Source organism: Oratosquilla oratoria, chromosome 26, assembly GCF_046742065.1.
Source record: "Oratosquilla oratoria isolate Oo_2021 chromosome 26, ASM4674206v1, whole genome shotgun sequence".
Taxonomy (NCBI): domain Eukaryota; kingdom Metazoa; phylum Arthropoda; class Malacostraca; order Stomatopoda; family Squillidae; genus Oratosquilla; species Oratosquilla oratoria.
Window position 1 is genome coordinate 49,987,293 of NC_134802.1, and position 10,000 is coordinate 49,997,292.

Consider the following 10,000-nt stretch of genomic DNA (forward strand, 5'->3'; position numbering starts at 1 on the left):
TCCATACATACGTGATTAGCAATATTACTTTCCAGCATAAAACAGTTTCAAATCTATCAAAAATCGACAAGATGTAGTTTCTTTCTGCTCATCCCCTTGCCCCGGTCAGTCCATGGCACTCTGGCACCGAGAGGTCAGGTCAGGTTAGGTCAGGTCAGGTAAGGTCAGGTCGCCAGCTGGCACTCTGGCACCAGCTTCCGGGTTCAAGGGAAAAGGTGAGGTAAAGCATCACCACCTGTTGCTTGGAAACAATAGCATAACCACCTGCTGGGTGTGATATCAGGTGGAGATGGTGGAGTAGTGAATAAGATGGTGTTTTCACTACTAGATATCCGACCTAGATATGGATCAAAAGGTCTCCTGTCGGCATGCTCCGCCTTTGTAATCCTTTGTAAAGAAATGATGCAAACAGACGTCAGTGGTACATTCTAGAGAAGGTCGGCATGCATATATTTCCATAAATAGGTAAAATGATTTCTAGAAATGTTACCAATGTCCGTCTAGGATGAGGTAGAATGTTGGTACCAAGACAAGCTATTTAAATACTTAGGGAGAATGACATGCATTGATAATAGACTTATACACACATTCGCACACACACATACACACACACACGCACAATCACACACACACACACACACACACACACACACACGGCTTGCTAGTGTAGTGGTTAGCATCATGAGCTCCTTCGCCTGAGATCCCGAGTACGCGCCGCGCCCCTAATAAGAAAATATATCACTAATACTGCAAACCGTTACTATCCCCCTTGAAGATCACAGCATTACCCATGCATCTGACAATGTGAACGCTGAGCTCTCATCTGGGTGGGCAGCTGTCAATCACGAGTCAAGCACGTGATCTATAATAATTATTGTATTCCGTTCGCACGCGCGCACACACACACACACACACACACACACACACACACACACACACACACACACACACACACACACACACACACACACACACACACACACACACACACACACACACACACACACACACACACACACACACACACACACACACACACACACACACTGCGATACGCTCTTGCCTAATATGAAGACTAGGCATATATATATATATATATATATATATATATATATATATATAGAGAGAGAGAGAGAGAGAGAGAGAGAGAGAGAGAGAGAGAGAGAGAGAGAGAGAGAGAGAGAGAGAGATCCTCCACCACTCTTTTTCACTTGCACCCTACACATCCCTCTCACTCAACAACACTTTTAATAACGAGAAATGTAAATAACAATAACAGTGGGACCGTGAAACTACGAGCATTACCTTCTGAAAAAAATAATTTCTACAGTAGACACGGAAAAAGATACAAAAGTAAATAACGTTATCAAATAGTACAAGGAGCATACAAAAATTACATTCATATCTATATATATATACACCAACAACAAGAACAAGATGGTAGCCATACCAATTTACAATGTCATTAATATCAAATAGTTACTGAATAGTTTATGAAAACAATAGTTTACTGATATATAATATCATAGCCTCTTCTATACCGTGATTAATCTATCTTTATTATTTATAATTTGTTTGTTATTCATTAATCCTCATCTATTATTCAATATTTATCATTTATTATTATCTATTATTCGTTTATTAAAAATTCAAAAGACAAATTCTCGGTAAGGAATAGGCTACGTATTGACACAAACACTAAAAAACAATAAATACAAGCATTACATTCTAAAGACAAAAGAGGATCGGTATAAGGAAATCAAATACTATGTGGAGAAAAGATAAACGATTCAAAGGCATTCAGTCCACTATTATGTTCGGTGACTCGATATATTTTGTTCTGGCATCCAGAATGGTCTGTATTTGTGAAATTTCCCTTCAGAATACTGGAGATTCTTGGGAAATTCCGAATAGAAAAAACGATCTGTACTTTATGGGTTTTGTTACGGCCGATAACAGGTTTCATAATTGCTTATCATACATACATACATACATATATATATATTGATAAGTATTTTAGACAAATTGTTTGGATGATGGAGAACATAAACACAGGGTTCCGAGCCTTCCCCTGTGTTTATGTTCTCCATCATCCAAACATATATATATATATATACATCCATCGACATATATTGGAGATTGAAGAGCATCTGTGAAAGTATATACAGAAATGTATAAGAAATGACAGTGTAATGGCGACAGTAGACTGGAAACAAGTAGTCACAGATGCGAGTAGAAACGGATAGTTCTGCACCCCTTGGGCAAGCAACCCGGTGAGACAAGGCAACAAGGAAAAGAGAAGACAAGGGTCCTTCGGCGAGAGGCAGAAGCCTTGTGGCACAGGAGTACCAGCTGGCTCAGTGGGACCGTTATCGTTTCCCACGCGGAAGCCACACTGAGTGTCACGCTTATACGTAAGCACAACGTACGATAGCGCACGATCAGGCTCGTCTGGTGCCGTATACAGAAACGCACAAACATAATTAAGGCCCTTCTCACATAAGACAATGGAGGCGTTCACACACAACCGCGCGGTTTTTCCTTGACGATGCGGTACCGCTGCGGTTTCCGCGCGGTTGAAACCACTAGTGTGAACAGGGCCTCAGTGCATACAATGAGATCTGTTGGACAGAAGAGATCACCACTTCGGGTATTTTCATTTCAATTTGGCGAAGATTTGATCATGAATATAGATTTGTTTCTTCGTTTACTTTATAATAGATTTTTATGTATTCATTATTTATTTATTTATTTATTTATTTATCATTATTATTTTTTTTCGCACCCGACCTTGATATGGACCAAAAGGTCTCCTGTCGGTATGCTCCGCCTTTGTAATGCTTTATAAACATTTTGGCAGAATGCGTGAATTTAACACATTGATTTTTTTAATATTGGGAACAAATATGATTAAATAAGTTAGATAGAAAAATAAAAAATATATAATTTATGTAGAGACTCGCAAAGAAAGATCATTTATCATTTAATTCATCTATCTATTCATTTATCTATTTGTATCGGTTATTATAATTTACATATTTAGTTATTTGTTATAGTTTATCTATTTATGTCGATATTTGTTTTTATCATAATTTTGTTTAGACTGAAGATTTTGTGAAAAGCAGTAAATACGTCGTTGATGTCAAGAGGGAAATTTCCTTCACTCATCACGTTGGATATTTGGTTGGTCTTCCTCACCAAATCTCACTTTTCCATAAAATCACTATATCTACACAATTATTGATTAGTTGATAAATCAGTCAATTAATAATATACTTGTTTATCGATTGATTTATTTATCAATTTGTAATTATTGTGTGATTTTCGTTATAATTTATATCATTTGACACTTATACAATTATTGATTAGTTGATCAATCAATCAATTAATAATGTACTTGTTTATCGATTGATTTATTTATCAATTTGTAATTATTGTGTGATTTTCGTTATAATTTATATCATTTGACACTTATTTATACAATTATTGATTAGTTGATCAATCAATCAATTAATAATATACTTGTTTATCGATTGATTTATCAATTTATAATTTAATTGATTTATCAATTTATAAATTTATCAATTTGTAGTGATTGTGTGATTTTCGTTATGATTTTTTATCATTTTATTCTATCTGGTCTCACGAGATTTAGTTGATCAATCAATTAATCAATACTCTACTTGTTTATCGATTGATTTATTTATCAAGTTGTGGTTGTGTGATTTTCGTTATAATTTATATCATTTCACAAGGCCAGAGGGAGATTTTAAAGAGATTGGTCATGGTGCCAGTAAATTAACTGATGTGTGCTACCAGTACCTGAGTACAATAAAACCAGACCAGTTAATGACGTATTACCAGTAACTGAACATGGGCACAGCCATGGGGATATTACCAACTCCAGGGCACGTCTTGAACATAATAAGATCGTCTGTTGCTTGGCAGACCAAATTATATAAAGTGTGATGTCTTAGCAAGGTCCATTTGTCAGTACTTTACCAGAGACAAGGATTTTTTTTTCCCACAATTGTCCTGGAAACTGGAAACTGAATGTAATGTCTTAGCAAGGTTTATATACCAGAAACAGGGATCTTTTTTCCACAACTGTCCTGGAAACTGGAAACTGGAAACTGGATGTGATGTCTTATAAGGCAAGGTTCATTTGCCAGTCCTTTAACCAGAATCAAGGATTTTTTCCACAACTGTCCTGGAAACTGGAAAGCGAATGGGACGTCTTAACAAGGTCCATTTACCAGTACTTTACAATAAACAAGGGTTTTTTCCCCACAACTGTCCTGGAAACTGGAAACTGGATGTGATGTCTTAGCAAGGTCCATTTGCCAGTACTCTACCAGAAACTATGACTTTTTCCTCACAACTGTCCTGGAAACTGGAAACTGGGTGTGATGTCTTCAACCAGAGACAAGGACTTTTCCACCACAACTGTCCTGGAAACTGGAAACTGGGTGTGATGTCTTCAACCAGAGACAAGGACTTTTTCCCCACAACTGTCCTGGAAACTGGAAACTGGGTGTGATGTCTTCAACCAGAGACAAGGACTTTTTCCCCACAACTGTCCTGGAAACTGGAAACTGGAAACTGGACTCAATCCAGTCTATGGTATCGTGACGGAAGCACCAGAGTCTAGAATCAGCTCAGAAAGACAATACAGCACTTGGAGGGAAACATCTGGAAATAGAAGCTGCAGCTGCACAAAGAAGCAGATACGGGGTACAACAGCTGCACTGGGAGCTGCTATTCACGAGCAGTTGGTATTAATTGCTGGAGAACAGAATGTTGCGGAACAAAGAACAAATGTATTTTGTTGTTTTTAACCAACTTGACGTAGATTCCTTTTGGACCAAAATAATTTTGAACCGGCGAAGAAGTCGACACATCATCACCGAAAAAAAGGAAAATGAAGAAAAAGAAAAGGAAATGCGAAAATAAACGAGGATTGAAGAAAAGAAAAAAAATGAAAAGAAGGTAAAGAAGAAGAAGAAGAAGAAAAAAATTGACAAGATTTGAGAAGCGAAACCCAACTGATTGGTAACGTTGAATAATCAAACAAATAATTAAACAAACGAATAGATGGATAGATAAGCAAATTGATGAATACATACATAAACATCAAATGAAATACAAGATAAACAAGACCCACAAAAGAGATCCAATCTGAGAGAAAAAGGATAAACTAAAAAAACTGATATTATGAAAAAAAAAAACCAAGAGACGAGGAAATGGAGAAACGAAGAGGTGAAAGCGAAACTGCGTGATGAAGAAGATAAAAGAGAGGAATAATAAAGAAACAGAGAAAAGGAGGAATAACAAAAATAAATAAATAATAAATAAAAAACGAGGAAAGAAATGAAAAGAAGGAAAAGCTTTTTTTGAAAAAGTCAATATATTTGTTCGTGGTTATTTTCGAAAAAGGTTCATATGAGCTCAACAAAATCGCCTGGTGATTGTGAGTGTATGTGTTCAGTCTTTGAAGGACCAATGCAGGACCACCGGCCTAATCTTTATGTCTCACCACAACGTAGAGAATTGTTAGAGAGAACGGGTTCCTCTTTTTTCTTTAAAGAGTTCGTCGATCTTAAACTCATCTCTTCAGTCGTCGTGGTTAGTGGTAGGGTCAGGACCAAGATCACTTCATAAAAGAAGGAAGAAGAAGAAGAAGAAGAGAAGAGAAGAAGAAAAATGGGAGAGAGAGGAGGAGAAAGAAGAAGAGGAGGAGGAAGAAAGAAAGGAAAATGAAGAGGAAGAGGAGGGAGAGAAGAAGAAAAAGGGTGAGAGGAGGAGAACGAGGAAGAGAAGGAGGAGGAAAGAAATGAAAATGAAAAGGAGGAGGAGGAGGAGGAGGAGGGGAAGAAGAATAGAAGAAGAAAAAAAGAGGGAGAGGAGGATGAGGAAAGAAAGGAAGAGGAGGAGGAGGAGGAAGAAAGAAAGGAAGAGGAGGAGGAAAAGGAGAAGGAGAAAGAATAGGAGGATAAGGAAAGAATGAAGGAAAGGAAAGAGAGATAGAAGAGAGCGACCCAGAATGTCCGAATAAGGGTCAGGACCCAGAAGAGAAGGAACAAAAGGCGAGAGGAGGAAGAGGAGAAAGGAAGGAAGAGAAGAGGAGGAAGGAAGGAAGAGAAGAAGAGGGGAGATGGGAGGAAGGAAGGAAGGAGGAATACGGGAGAGGAGAGGAGGAGAGGATCAAGAGAGAGGAGAGGAGTTGAGCAACAGGGAATCTGTTTTCTTCTTCTTCTTCAGCGACGAACAAGAAGGAAGCAACAGGAGACATCGATTGAAATTGTTGAGAATAAAGTGAAGGGAGGTCTGGAAGAAGGGCAGTCCAAGAAAGAGAGAAGCGAAGGACGGGAGAAGCGAAGAAGGGGAAAGAAATTCTGGAATAAAAAGACAGGAAGATAAACAGAGAATAGGGAGAAGGAAGGAAAGAGGTTATATGTAGGATTGCAAGTGAAAGAAAAAATAAAGAAAAGAAAAGAAAAAACGGGAAGAGACGAAGAAGGGGAAGAAAGAAAGGAAGAAAGAATAAAAGATGATGAATTGAAACCAAGAAGTTAGAAAAATTAAAGTGAAAAAAAGAAGAAGTTAATCAACGAAAGAGCGAAAAATGGAAGACGAGGGAAGGGGGAGCGGAAAAGAGAAAAGAGTAACCAAAGAAAATGTGGCAAGAGAGAGAGAGAGAGAGAGAGGGGAGAGAAAGGCATCAACAGAAGAAAAAAGAGAAAGAGAAAAGAGGAGGGAATAAAAGGAGAACGACCAAGAATATCTGACAGAAAAACAAAAGAAAGTGAGAAGAAAGGGGGAAGCAATAGACGAAGAAACAGACAAGAAGGAATAAAAAAGAAAGATGAGGAAATTTCCAGCAAAGAAAAAGAAAAAAGAAAAGGATGAAGAGTGAAAACAGAAGGTAGAGGTAAGAAAAAATAAGAAAAAACAGACAAGAGGGAATCAAAAGAAAGATGAGGAAAATTCCAGCAAAGAAAACGAAAAAAGAAAAAGAGGATGAAGAGTGAAAACAGAAGGCAGAGGAAAAAGAAAAGATATAAACAAGAAAAAAGACAATGTAGTGTAGAAAAAACCCTGCAGGTATGACGAAGTAGATGAGAAGAGTAGAACTAGAAAAGAAGAAGTAGAAAGGAGAATAAAGAGGAGGGGAAAAAGGAAAGAGGCACAACACAAACAAGGGAAGACATACAGAAAGAAAACAAGGAGAATAGCGTGGTTCACGAATTCCTATTACAAATACAATGAATACTAAAACAGCAAAGGGAAGCGAACGTAACCAAATCTACCGAATATTATCCAGTATACTGGAAAGAGAAGAGAGGGAGAAAGAGAGAGAGATAGAGAGAGAGAGAGAGAGAGAGAGAGAGAGAGAGAGAGAGAGAGAGAGAGAACAGGGCAAGACTCGTAGTAATATATTTAAATTGGACAAATTTAGATTTACAAAGACAAAGGATTACAAAGGAGGAGCATGCCGACAGGAGACCTTTTGGTCCATAACTGGGTCGGATGCGGAAAAAATATAATAATGGTAGAAAAATAAATAAATAGATAAAAAAAATAATTATGATAATATAAATAATGATAAATAGAATAAATAAATGCATAGGTAGATTTAGATAATAAACAAACAGGTAAATAGTAAATGATAATAAATTGACAGATAAATAATCTAAGAAGTAAATAGGCAAGAGCAGGTTTACAAGGCGAGTAATCAACGAATGGAATAGACTTAATAGCCATCTAGTATTGAGCGCTGAAACTATCGGTTGTTTAAAGAAAAGGTTAAACAAATTTATGGAGGAGGATGATAGGTGGTCATGGACATGGGACTGCCTAGTGTAGGCCTTATGGTCTCTTGCAGTCTCCTTCATTCTTATGAGAGACAGAGAGCTGGGGGGGAGGGAAGGAAGAATGGAAGTAAGACTCAATGAAGTAGAGGAAAAATGATAAGTGATAAAGAAATAATATGGAAGAAGACGAAAAGGGAGAGACAAGAGGAAGGCGAAAGTGAAGAGGAAGAAGGATGACAAGAGAGAGAGAGAGAGAGGCAAAGGAATGGGGAAGAGAAACGGAAGTGAAACGCCAAAGGCTTTGTCATTTTTCGTATTTCTAATGAGCACAGGAAAGAAGATTGACGTGAGGAGAAAAAAAAATGGAAAAGAAAAAAAAATAATGATAATAATGTCGAAGGCAACAGTCGGCACAATGGGTTTATGTAAATTCCCATAAGCTGAGAGAGTGGGTGGATGGGGGAGAGGTACAGCAAGATGACGGTATTAATTATAGGATACAGGAAGAAACCATAGGAAGACCAAGGACACAGCTTGGCTACCGGGATTCGAGAGAAACACACACACACACAAACACACACACACACACACACACACACACACACACACACACACACACACACACACACACACACACACACACACACAGAAGAAAATCATTGGGGAAATGAAGAGAAAAGAGAAGATAGAAGGAAGATGGAGAGGAGAAAAGAGGAGATGACACATGATCTTCCTGCAGTGGACAAGGAGGATAACTGTGTGTGTGTGTGTGTGTGTGTGTGTGTGTGTGTGTGTGTGTGTGTGTGTGTGTGTGTGTGTGTGTGTGTGTGTGTGTGTGTGTGTGTGTGTGTGTGTGTGTGTGTGTGTGTGTGTGTGTGTGTGTGACCTATGGGTAACGGACTGGGGCGCGGTACGCCGTCGTTGGGGATCGAGCCCAGGGGCAAAGAAGGCCCCTCCAGTGATCACGCTACCCCCCACCCCCCACACGGGTTTAGTGATCGATTCAGCACAGTGCTTCCAAGACCTCGCCACTTCCAGCGTTCGGGCTGCCAAACGCCCGAACGCTCGCCAGCGAGTCTTCCATGTACAAGACCCCCGTCCAAGGAATAACACAGACTCCAGTCACCCCATTGGTGCCACAGGGGAGTTCTCAGGGTTCAGGGGCAGCCCGGCAAAGCCCCAGGCCAAAGCTCACCAGGGTTTGGACCTCCCAGATCGGTGCTGGCTCAGCCCAAACCCTTCCTGGTGCCAACGACAAAGATGGGTTTCCAGCTACCCGGCACCTCTTCCAGCACTTCAAACACCTCCTCCCGTTGTCCTACCTGCCATGACCACGTCCTAGCCTCCTTCTGAAGGTCTTGCTCGATGTTCTCCTCTAGAACAGATGGGGGTAACACGCCCTGGCTTCCTGTAATTGTACGACGCACGAACGCACGCACACACACACACACTCCTCCCAGAGCAAACCTGCAACGGATACAGCTGTTCTTCCCGACTTTGCTTCACTCCCTGTGGACGTGCGCGCGCATCGTTAACAGCGCGCGGCGGCATATACACACAAATCTAGACCTACGTGTACCTCTAGGTCAACTAGTAGGTCATCTGGCACCGGACATGTTAAAACTAACAGTCGAAAACACGGGGAAATTGATAGAGTATTCTTACAAGGCTTTGTCGCGAATGGTTTTGTTTTTTTATAAAACCGAAAACTGGAAAGGAAATTTCGTGGGGAGTAAGGGGTGACTTTATCATTCCGACTCGAACGCTCTGTCTTTGTTGTTGTTGACGACATAGACTTTTTTCCGTTCTTTCCCTTTTTTCTGGGTTTAGAGGATCGCTGAACAGGATGTTTGGACGTCAATCAAAGGGTTGTCAGGGTAGAGAGTTTCCGGGTAAATAGATGACGGAAACTGACATTTCGGAGAGGTTTGTTGTCCGGCAATCAATATGTAGAAATCCCAGCTATGTATTCAGGCAGAAAGGCACGGTCGGTTGCATTACCCTAGCCATACATTTTTAATAAATTATTGACGCAAATTCAAGTAAAGGAGAGTAAACTTCTGCGCATTTGGGAAGATGAATAAATGTTATGCACTACAAGCATGAAAAGAGCAGTCATAAAACTATGGATTTTTTTTTTTTTTTTTGTGACTGGAATCATGATTAGTGTTACCAATTGAGGGAAT

The 10,000-nt window shown here is 39.5% G+C and overlaps 1 protein-coding gene and 1 long non-coding RNA gene across 2 annotated transcripts in view; one reads left to right on the top strand and one right to left on the bottom strand.

The window, feature by feature from the left end:
* LOC143039552 (uncharacterized) overlaps positions 1-9,746 on the bottom strand; it is a 47,107-nt gene extending 37,361 nt beyond the window's left edge. Inside the window, exon 1 of the long non-coding RNA XR_012967649.1 lies at positions 9,137-9,746. This is a non-coding gene — a long non-coding RNA (uncharacterized LOC143039552). The remainder of the gene's footprint in view (positions 1-9,136) is intronic.
* Positions 1-10,000, top strand: part of LOC143039549 (CTD small phosphatase-like protein 2) — a 96,052-nt gene that overhangs the window by 18,830 nt on the left and 67,222 nt on the right. The gene's annotated exons all lie outside the window — the stretch shown is intronic.